Source organism: Anguilla anguilla, chromosome 8, assembly GCF_013347855.1.
Source record: "Anguilla anguilla isolate fAngAng1 chromosome 8, fAngAng1.pri, whole genome shotgun sequence".
Taxonomy (NCBI): Eukaryota; Metazoa; Chordata; class Actinopteri; order Anguilliformes; family Anguillidae; genus Anguilla; species Anguilla anguilla.
Window position 1 is genome coordinate 7606676 of NC_049208.1, and position 10872 is coordinate 7617547.

Genomic DNA, 10872 nt, shown 5'->3' on the forward strand with positions numbered 1-10872 from the left:
GCAGTGTCCCCATCACCATTCATTGCCTTCTTGTTCCCGGGGGAAGACTTGCCCTCTAGTAGCCCAACAACCCCCCCCCCCCCCCCCCCCCCCCCTTTAGGCAGCAACTGTTCCCCCTGGGAGAATGCTTCCCATCGAATGCTCAGCGAGAAACCCTGCTTAGCATCAGCTGTCAAGCGAGAGCATGTTACAGGGTGGCGAGGCCACTGGATGTAATCATATAACTTTGTTTATTTAATAGGGGAGTGCTTTAAAGCTGACATATTTATGGTTTTGACTTACCCCGTATTTGAGTTACACAGAGACCCCAGTTGGCCAGCTCTGCGCGCCACTTAACGCTGCTACGGCTTCCTTGTTCAGAACCCCGTGCATCTGGGGGTCTGAACTGTGCTCCAGTGCTGTAGTTCAATGCTGATTGCAGGTTCAGGCTCAGCGTCCATGCAGAAAACAGACAGGAGTCTTGTAAAGTTTGTAGAGTTCTAGAGGGACAATATTCTGTTCAGGAATCAGGGTATTGTGTGTGCTGGGAGTGTGCGTGTGCGTGTGTGTGTGTGTGTGTGTGTTTATGTGTCTGTGCATGCTTGCTTGTGTGTCTATGTGTGCGTGCATGCATTTGTGTGTGTGTATGCGTGCGCACATGCATGTGTGTGTGTGTGTGTGTGCGTGCATGCATTTGTGTATGTGTGTGTTGTGTGTGTGCGCGCACATGCATGTGTGTGTGTGCGTGCATGTTGAGAGAAACAGAGAGACATTCCCACCAGAAAAGCACAGAAGGTTATAAGAGGATAAAAGATGGGTCTGCATGTGCAGAACTGAGTTTTCAGGCTGTGGGTTCTCTGTTGGCGTGGATGAAGAGAAGAAAAACTGGGATGTCCAGAGCAGTTAAAGCCATTTGGCACTTTGTGGGTAAGACACCGCTGTCATGCTGTAGGCATCCACTGCATTCGGGTAAGGTAAGAAGTACTAAACATTTAACAAATGTTTTGAAACCTTTGCATACACGTATGGAACATTGACTGATTGTATGAAACATTTAATAAAACGGAAGTTACCAAGTGTATAAAATACGAGGCACTTTTCAATCATGGTGGTAACAATAACGATGATTGTGAGGCTATTCTTCTTTTATCCGCTGATCTCTTCAGCGTCCTTCAGAGTTTCCTGTAACCTTAGAGACCGCTGACTGCATAACTCATGATGTCACTGCTACCTCGTTGTGAACCCAAGGCCCGTGTGCAATGTTTGAAGCATGCGATGTCACGAAACACTCTATAATGAGCCCTTTTTTAATGGTAAGGTCGAGAGAAGGTGACCGTCACTGGTAGAATTCCAGCTTTTCTCCCTGGCGTAGGCAATGAGGGTTGTTACTGCCGCACGCGGGGAAGAAAAAAAAAAAACTAACTTTCCTGTGTTGAACAAAATCCATCTTTATGACTCACGGACTGCCTGCTAATGAATTCTTAATGGTCAGCCAGAGTCAAGATGTTCTCCACCTGATTCTCCCTCGGTGCCTATAAATGGATACATTTGGCCTGCGCTTTCAAGGCCTGGGAGGATGTCGAGAGGACAAGAGCGAGATTCTGTGAGACTAGACACCGCTCGTTTTCCTTAATTTAGCTTTTCTCTTTTTTCTCGTTGGAAAATGTGCACGTGGAGCTCTGGACCAAGGGCCTTGGAGGGCCGCAGTCAGCGTGTGCAGGAACTTGCGGTAGCCAAATTTAGGCCTTGAGAACAAGGTGCGTGGACTCTTTAAGCCAATCAGTGACTTAAATGAATCTCTCGTGCTGAAACACATCGAAAACCAGCAGACACTGCAGCCCTCCGGGACAGCAGTTTGACACCCCCAGCTCTAACCACAATGCCGGGGCTACAACCACCCAAAGTCTCCATCTGAATCACAGATGTGATGTTGACCATCTCACCTGTGGGGGACACTGCAGGTAGCAAAAGCCAGTATTGATCCAATGCATTTGCAGAGGAGAAGGTGGGGAGAAAAAAAAACCTATATGTTACAGCGATGTACTTCTCATCCAGCGCGTGTTTTTTTCGCTTCATTTAGCAAACGTAAACCCTAAACCCCACATCCCATAACCCCATTCATTCTGGTGCACTTCCTGCTAAAGTATCACCGGGAGACTTTTAAAGCTCTGCGGTCCTCCAGTGAGAAATCCACAGCTTATGAAAGGATATGCAGACAGGCTCGCTATGACAGGCTTCAATGGTGAATATTTCACCTGTCACAGTGACATCATTTCCTGTACTGAAAGAAGGTATTCATTCCCCCCATGCCAGGGGACCTGGGGGGCTCACTGTATATAAAAACAGCTCTATTTAGTTATATATTTTTTTTCTGTGTTGTATTTGGATCTGTTGTGTGTAAGTGTATTGTGGTTACGGTGAAAAATAACATGTTGGGGGAAAAAAACAGCTGTGGTTTCATTTCCACTTGCTTAAAAGACTTCCACAAAACAATGATTTGCACTGTGGGTATTTAATAATTGTAGCTTTTGACCGCTGGCTCAGTGGGATTCCCATTCATAAAGAGAATTACACTAAATGGCCAAAAGTATGTGGACACGTGACATCGAACGACTCATTTACAATTAGGGGCATTAATATGGCATTAATATAAGCTTCAATTCAGCCAGAAGAGCATTAGTGAGGTCGGGCACTGATTAGGCAATTAGGCCTGGCTCTCAGTTGGCTTTCCAATTGATCCCAAAGGTGTTGAGGTCAGGGCTCCGTGCAGGCCAGTTAAGTTTTTCCACACCCTTCTTGAGAAACCCATTTCTATATGGACTTTCCTGGGTGCCAGGGGGCATTGTCATGCTGAAACAGGAAAGGGCCTTCCTCAAACTGTTGGAGAAGCACAGAATTGTCTACAATGTGATTGTATGCTGTAGCATTAAGATTCACTGGAACTAAGGAGACTAGCCCAAACCATGAAAAACAACCCCAGGCCAATTGGTGTCCAGATACTTTTGGCTGTATAGTGCATTTATAACTGGTCTGTGCAGCAGAAGCAGAGAGGTTGAACCAACACACCACAAAAACTTTGGCTAAATCAGCCCATTTGGCAAACAGCATATGCAGTCGGTGTGGAACAGGCCACTTTAAACATGTGAGCGTTTCTAGGGGGAGAGAATGAGTCATGAGATGGATAAAGAAGTACCTGGAAAAAGCAATTCAGCACATGTTCAGACACATCCATGAAATGCGTCCACTTGCCAGCCAGAAGTATGGCTCCTCAGTCCCATGGACTATGTCTAAGAACAGGTGAAAAGAACATGTCTAAGAACAACCAAACAGAACATGTGTAAGAACAGCTAAACAGAACATGGCTAAGACAAGCCAAACAAATGTATCTAAGAATAGCTGAACAGAACATGTCTTAGAACATTCAAACAGAACATGTGTAAGAACAGCAAAACAGAACATGCCTAAGAACATGTGAACAGAACATGTCTAAGAACAGCCAAACAGAACATGTCTAAGAACAGAAAAACAGAACATGTCTAAGAACAGCCAAATGGAATGTCTAAGAACATGTAAACAGAACATGTCTAAGAACAGCCAAACAGAAAATGTCTAAAAACAGCCAAACAAAACATGTCTAAGAACAGCAAAACAGAACATATCTAAGAACATGTGAACAGGACATGTCTAAGAACAGCCAAACTGAAAATAGCCTAAAGTTGTTTGGACATTTAAGAGGAAACAATCATGTTTGTTTTCCTTGACGTTAATAAATTAACAGGCATCCATACTCCACAATGGACATTTTCTTTTTAAAAATTGTATATTGTATATGAGCACTATGTAACTGTACACTTGATGGGGAGTGGTGGGCTAATTAAAGGCAACGATTAAAGTTGTTTTTTTAAATAATTTTTTTTGTGGACTACTGAGATAAGGCTGTTTTTCCAGATCCGCAGAATCGGGAAAAACATAAATAGCGTGGAGATAGTCATGGGACACCTGAACAGAAAGTACGTGGCAAACTCCTTGACACCTGCGCACCAAGCTAAAACACACGCAGTCAGGTCCCCTCGATGATTACAGCCTTTCTTCCTTAAACCTAAAATGTTCCACGAACACTGTGGTCTTCCTCACCAGAGCGACGTCAGAAGCACGTCCACACTTTTGAGTTTCCAAACCCCCCTCGGTCTCCGGCTCAGCTCACGTCATGGCGCGAACCGATGAAACACTGGCATTACCAACACAAAGGGGGAACTGCGTGACAGCGAGGTCGTGATCACCTGGAAACCCACGGTCAGAGAGAGCCGTTATCACCCGCTATTTAACTGTCAATGAGCGCTTTCATACTCGGAGGACACGCGGAGGGAAGCCATTCACGACCTGTCTCCGCGGATGCTGAAAATAACCCCAGGGACACAATGTACAGGTTGTTTCATCACACTTGGCTTTGTGTGGCTAATCACAAGATTAGGGTTTGTTTGTTCCCTAATGTCTAAAAATGAGCTCCAAATAACCCTAATAACATATTTGCGTAAAATGTTAAGAAACCACTGGAGGACCCCAAGAGAAAAATATGTTTGGTATAACATTTTTGTAAAGATGTTTTAAAAAATGTTATGCCAAACATATTTTCCTCTTGGGGTCCTCCAGTGTTTTCATGACAGAGGTTACGAAAAGAATCTGCTTTCACAATTTTATACATTGTTGTGGACAGGTAAATTTCCAAAAAAAAAAAAAGGTTATTGAGTGATTCACAGGTTCTCTTTCTGCGTGTCCAAACATCAACAGTGTTGCAGTCTTCTTAGCTAAGCTCGGCAAATGTCGCTACCGAGATTTAGTTCTGCAGCTACCCAGATCACTATTCTGTGTACTTTGCTGCCTCTTCATGGTTTATCACCCCTCAAAAAAAGCCCTACAGCTGACCGTGTACACGTTTCCCATGAACATTCTGGGAACCAGAAGCTGCTCTCCAATACAATACGTGTTGTAGTGGCAACTGGCTAGTTGGCTAGTTAGCTAGCCCCCGCAACTTGTGTATGGTGCACGTGTACAAGTGCATACAGCTAATGAGAAGCAGTCTGTCTAGTCAGCCAGTTATTGGTTACTTAAAGTTGTGCCATCTGGACCTGCAGGCTAGATATTAAAAAGAGCTGGTGCTTCGCTTGCTTTCTCTGCTTAATAAAAGTGTGCAGTGGCTCAGTCGAGAGATCCGCCCGGTCTGTCCTCGGCTGAAACCGCTGCAGTATGTCATGCGGCACGCTAACTGCAGAGTTACCTTCCGTCGCAAAGGTGCGTGTTTCTCACTTATGCCGTGCGGCTACCTGTGGACTGTTGGCGAGTGGCTAAGGGCTGGTTATGCAGGGTTATGTTCCACCCGATCACAGCAGGGTTATGTTCCCTTCCTTCAGACGCCTGTTAGTAATGACATGAGCCTTTTTCACAGCTAGCGAACATAGCTGTCAGCGCACAGTCTTAAACTGGCAGTGTTCAGGCTAAAGGGCTCCACCTGAACTCAGATCCAGCACATTTCAATTCACAGCCGGTGAGAAACTGTGGAGGCTCAGCTGAGATTTTGTCAAAATAAATCATAAGCTAGAAAACCTTGCTAGCCACATATAAACCGCCGTGGTCGCGCAAGGGGCGTAACGTAAGCCCAGCGGTCGACCTCTCGTGGGACTCCAGGCGTCCCAGGACCCGGAGAGAGGCGGGAAAACGGCGAGGTCAGCTGGATGATGACATCACACGCTCTGCTGGAAACGAGAACCGCTGAAAGGCCGGAATCTGTGGCTCTCCGACCCGAACCCAATGGGCTCTGGTGTACGCTGGTTTTGTGTTTTTTCGCCTCGTGAACGTTGCTCGTTGATTAGCAAGTCGTGTGCAGTACCCTAAAAAAAAAAAAAAAAGAAAGAAAAAAAGGTGAAAGTATAGTGTAATTTATATTTGTATTGACATGTATGATTTATAATGACTTCGCCTTGGCTCCGTTTTGAATGGGGCTATGGAACCCTGTGGGTATGATCCCTGCTTATGTTGGCAGATGTATACTGCATGTCTGCAGTTGGGTTGGACAGAGACGGGGATATGAGAACTGAGAATGTGGCTGCCAGATTTCTAATGTCCTTAGGAAAAGAAGGGTCACTGAGATCTGTTGAGTATTATCATTTTTCCTTTCTTTTTTCATGTATTCTTATGGTGAGAGTGTTATAAAAACCAACCCCCCAGGGTTTTTTTCCCCCTAGTACTGTCACATTGCAGTGTAACAAGTTTTTTTTTTTTCATATGTATATATATATATTGCAAGAGCTGCATTTTGTAACGCCTCTCTGGATTTTCTGTCGGTGACTACCCCCTCACAAACAACTCGCTCTCCATGCAGGAAGTTCGCAACGACTTATGGATTACGTTACCTTATGGATCACAGCTAACCGCCTTGGTTCAGGCCGGTTCCCCCCAGGGAGGGGCTGATGTAACATATGACAATATAACATCCGGGTTTTCAAAAAAGCAGTTCCCAACAACCGAAGTTTGGGTCGAGCAGGCAATGCTTTGTGATGAGTCCTCTGACTGAATTAATGAATGCCTGTGACCATTAAAACAGTGACAAAGTCACCAGGCAGCTAACTCTTAAATGTATCCAGTTTTTGTTCAAACATTTAAATCTTGAGATTGCAAGAGATAAGAAGATTAGTGAATGTATGCAATATCCAATATAAATGTAATTTAAAAATAAGCAAAGGCTTCCTTTTCTGTAAAATAGAATTGATGAACACCATAATTGTATGCCTAATCTAAAGATGCATATTTGCAGTGCCTATTGACGCAAATTCAAAAGAATCTCCAAGATTAGTTTTCAGTTTCCCACAATGCATGTTGGCATTAACCAAGAGAAAATGAGTGTGTAAATGCAGCCTAACGGTCATCCACATTTATGTAACCTGTTTCCTTTTTCACCCAAGTGGAAGAGGAAGTGTAGGTAAGGCAACATACAAAAGACAAGACTGATTAACCATCTGTATCCACTGTACATAATTCACTGTACTTATCTGAAGATAGAAGTCATGGAATAGCCACGGACAAAACTTAATGGAAATTAACGCAGCTGTACGACAGACATGCAGTATTCCACTGCATCGCAGGTAATGAATCATACTGTGAAGAAACGTATTCAAAAGAATAACCATTTGAAATACAAAGGAATACGCATGTAGTTCACGTTACCTTTTGTGGTCATGATGATGTGATGTTTTATTGTGCAGCGATGTAGGAAGCCTGGCCAGTGTAATAGGCAGATCACATCAGCTTGGAGTGACTCAACTCAACCACCGCTTAATTTTAGAAGCCATTTTGTATAATGCGCAACAGACATTTTTGTGCCTGTGCCCTCCACCACAAGTGAGTTTGAGAGGAAATAATGTATCACGTTTTAACCTGTGTTTTAGTTTTGTAATCAGACATAAAGTGACAGTTTCGCAGTCACAGATTAAGGTCAGTCCTAGACTGAATTTAATTTAGTCAAGGACTAAGCTTAATGTGTGTGAGTGAAAATCTTTCTTTTTTCTTTCTTTCTAAAGTAGAAAGTATTAGCCTGTTTTAAGTTACTGTTTACTTAACAATTGAAATGAGTCAAATTGTCTCACCTTCTTGGCAATTTAAAAAAAAAAGTTTTTTTTTTAGCAAAAAAGTTATAGAAATGAGATCTCAATTCTAAATATAAGACTAAAATACTTGAGGCTGCAGTGATTTTCCAATTAAACTGTCAGATGACACTTATTTCTCAAATGCCAAAAAATGACATTCAATTAAATTTATTGGGTTTGAATAAGCAATGTCTGCACTGATATGGAAATGCACATGTTTATCTTTATTTGTAAAATTAAAACAATAGTAATAATTGTTTTTTTATGTGGAAAGCAAATGTGCCATATTTGTTGGCGTAGTTCAAAATAACTAGCGTGGTGTTTTGGATCTATCAATGATCTGCAAGTTGGGAGCCAGTTTAAGTTTAGCTCTACAAAAGGAAAACAATGCTATGTCCTTGTGTTCAAGGAAAATTGTGCTTTAAAGTCTTTAGCAGATGTGTTTGTTTATTGACTGTGCTGGGAAGCAGTCGAAAGTTAAGTTGAGTTGTCAGAAGACTGATATACGAGACCCTGTCTGTGCCGATGGCCACTGCGGGTGGCAGTCCCGTCGGATCAGTGCCCCGGAGAGGACATTCTTACAATACGCGCATTTTTGAGCTGTGAGAGATGCTTTTCTGAAAGGAATTGTCCCCCAGGCTGTGGCAGGCGCCCGTACATCAATGCGTCAACGCTGCACGCCAGTGTGCCAGTACTAGGGTGTAAACAACAGGCGATGTTTGGAAAATTTGAACTTGAATATTGCAAATCGACTAGGGACACAACGACTAACTGATAGCACCTTGACCAGACGTGGACCACGAGGGCCATATCGCTTTCTGGGTGTCATCCCATCATCTGGCCTTAATTAGTCAATTAGGCCTAGCATTTATGCCATGTGACATTTCAGCTACATTTCTTGATGAGTGCATGAATGACAGCCGACGACTGCTCGTGTGCCCCCTTGCGTATGAGACGTTTTGCAGTGATCTAACCCGATTAGTTAAACCGGCGCTGGTTCGTACAGCCAGTCAGCTCGTTTAACTAGGGTAATCGGTGGAAGCAAAAACCAACATACACACCAAGGCCCTCCAAGATTGGAATTGGCCACCCGTGACCTCGACCGAAGAACTCACTCACCCCAGAAACGGGGTGACGGGACTGAAAGTGAAGAGGGATGTTTGTGTCCTCCCACTGCTGACACCATCAATAGTGGCTCCTGCCTGCTTTACGTTCGTTGAAAATATTCATCAGACAAGTACTTCCACAGACTGAAAACAGGCTAACAGATCAGGACTGCCTTGGCCTCTGAGACAACTATGCTGCACGGGACGTGCTCTCGCTGTCCCGAAATACGATTCATCAAGATCAAATTGATTCATTTCTTCCACCCCCCACGCTCCCCCCCCCCCCCCACCCCACCCCAGCTCCCCCACCACACACACCATTTACTTAGCTCATACCTTTGCATGAATAATAGAGACGAGGTACATTGACAACTGAAATATTGTTGGGATGCAAATTATTTTCCAGCATGGTCAGTGACGTCAATGTAGGTCATTCACAAACTTGAGTCAACAAATCTTCTGAAACTGTAAGGTAGTCACGTTCCAGGAATATGTATGCATTGACAAATCGATTCATAAAAAAGATAAAAAATATTAAAACTTGTCAACGGCCAGCTGAGACGGGTCCACCCTGTCTCATAACTCCACCCAAGGATGGGGGGAAAAAGGATAGATTATGATGCAGTTCTCATCTTCTCCTTTGTTATAAATATTATTTAGGTGCAGTGACTCACAAACCAGAAAGCAAAACACCCCCCGCCCCTTTCTCATGACACTTCCCTTGTTTTGTTTTTTTCAGCTGGTGATAGTATCTACTGTAGGCGTTTTTTAAGGAAAGAAGGAAAAAAAGAAAAAACTTCAAAAAGGCAGAGAGGCTATTAGTTTACCACTGTATATTTTAACATTATAGGTTATGTAATTATGTTATTTTATGTATTATAGGTAAGTAATTTGATTAACACAGTCACTAAAATACCCTCTGTTTTGTTAGCTCGAAGATAAGAGTCATTGTTAGCTGTGGCGGGTGCTCATAGCTGTTTGCTACCACTGCACCTGCATATGCTTCTATCTCTAACCTTCTCTAGCTCAGCTTGCATGAAATGCTTTTTTGTCCACTGCTGGAGGGTTTTCAGGACAGGGTATGTAATGTGCAGTGCCACAGATGCACAAATATATTTGGGCTATGATAATATACACATGGGCTCAGAAAAGAATGTGGTCAAACATGTAGGAAGGAGGAAGGTGTTTTTTTGTTTTAAGATGTATGCCAACATGTAGACCTCAGTCCAGCCAGAGAAGGCAGGTGCTCCCAGACACTGACATCAGAATGAAATAGGCTTCTTAACCAATCCGCTTCAAACTACTAACCCAACACTATCCTACTAACCGAAATCAATCTATTAGTCCAGGGCTGTCTACCTGGAGACCCAGTGTTCCTGGAGATCGACCATCTTGTAGGCTTATCACTTCAGTCCTAATTTTGCACACCCGACTCTACTCATTACCTAGAGATCTCAACCAGATCTCCAGCTGTTGAATGAGGTGTGATTTGTTAGGGGGTGGAGTGAAAACCTACAGGACGGTAGACCTCCAGGGACCGAATTAGGGGCAGCCCTGTGTTAGTCTATTTACAACCTGTCAATTAAACTGTGGCAGGATTAACCCACTGTGTGCCCTGGCTTTAGGTTAGTCCTTTGATGTTTCACAGGTAAAAAAAAAATATATATATATATATATATATACTGTATATATATTTTACTTTTTTGTCTCTTTACCTTTTTTAAAAAAAATTGAAGGACCTGTAAGTGACCTGTGCAGATGAATGGCTGAATCAGCGAGGGGAACTGGGCCGGGCTGCTGCTGTGCTGGAGTCTGTGGGGTGATGGCTTTTCCAAAAACCCCACCGATGACGGACGAAGGGTCTCCAGTGGACCCCAGGCTTTCAGGAAAACAACAATGAAGATTCCCTCCCGATGAGCGCTCTGGCACGTCTCTGAGGCCACGGTGGGGGGGGGGGGGGGGGGGGATTGCCGGGAAAAAAGTAGGAAAAACCCAGATGTGATCCCCGATAAACAGAAGGCTTGGGCCCCCATCGCACCTTCAAACTCAAACAGAAAAACGTGGAGAAAGAAAAATAAAAATTTGAGAGACGGTTCAGGGCTGACGGTGACGATGACCGAGAGGCGTTTGGGTAAACCGTTCGCCCAGAG

The 10872-nt window shown here is 43.8% G+C and overlaps 2 long non-coding RNA genes across 2 annotated transcripts; one reads left to right on the top strand and one right to left on the bottom strand.

Annotated features, from left to right (window-relative positions):
* Positions 1 to 2475: 2475 nt before the first annotated feature.
* On the bottom strand, positions 2476 to 5745 carry LOC118234537. The gene is made up of 4 exons (XR_004766678.1): positions 5301 to 5745; positions 4114 to 4259; positions 3173 to 3266; positions 2476 to 2856 (listed from the first exon to the last, which is right to left on the bottom strand). It is a non-coding gene; the product is annotated as an uncharacterized LOC118234537 (long non-coding RNA).
* Positions 5746 to 6961: 1216 nt separating this feature from the next.
* LOC118233236 lies at positions 6962 to 10665 on the top strand. Its single transcript, XR_004766497.1, has 3 exons — positions 6962 to 7115; positions 7236 to 7371; positions 10459 to 10665. It is a non-coding gene; the product is annotated as an uncharacterized LOC118233236 (long non-coding RNA).
* Positions 10666 to 10872: the final 207 nt, after the last annotated feature.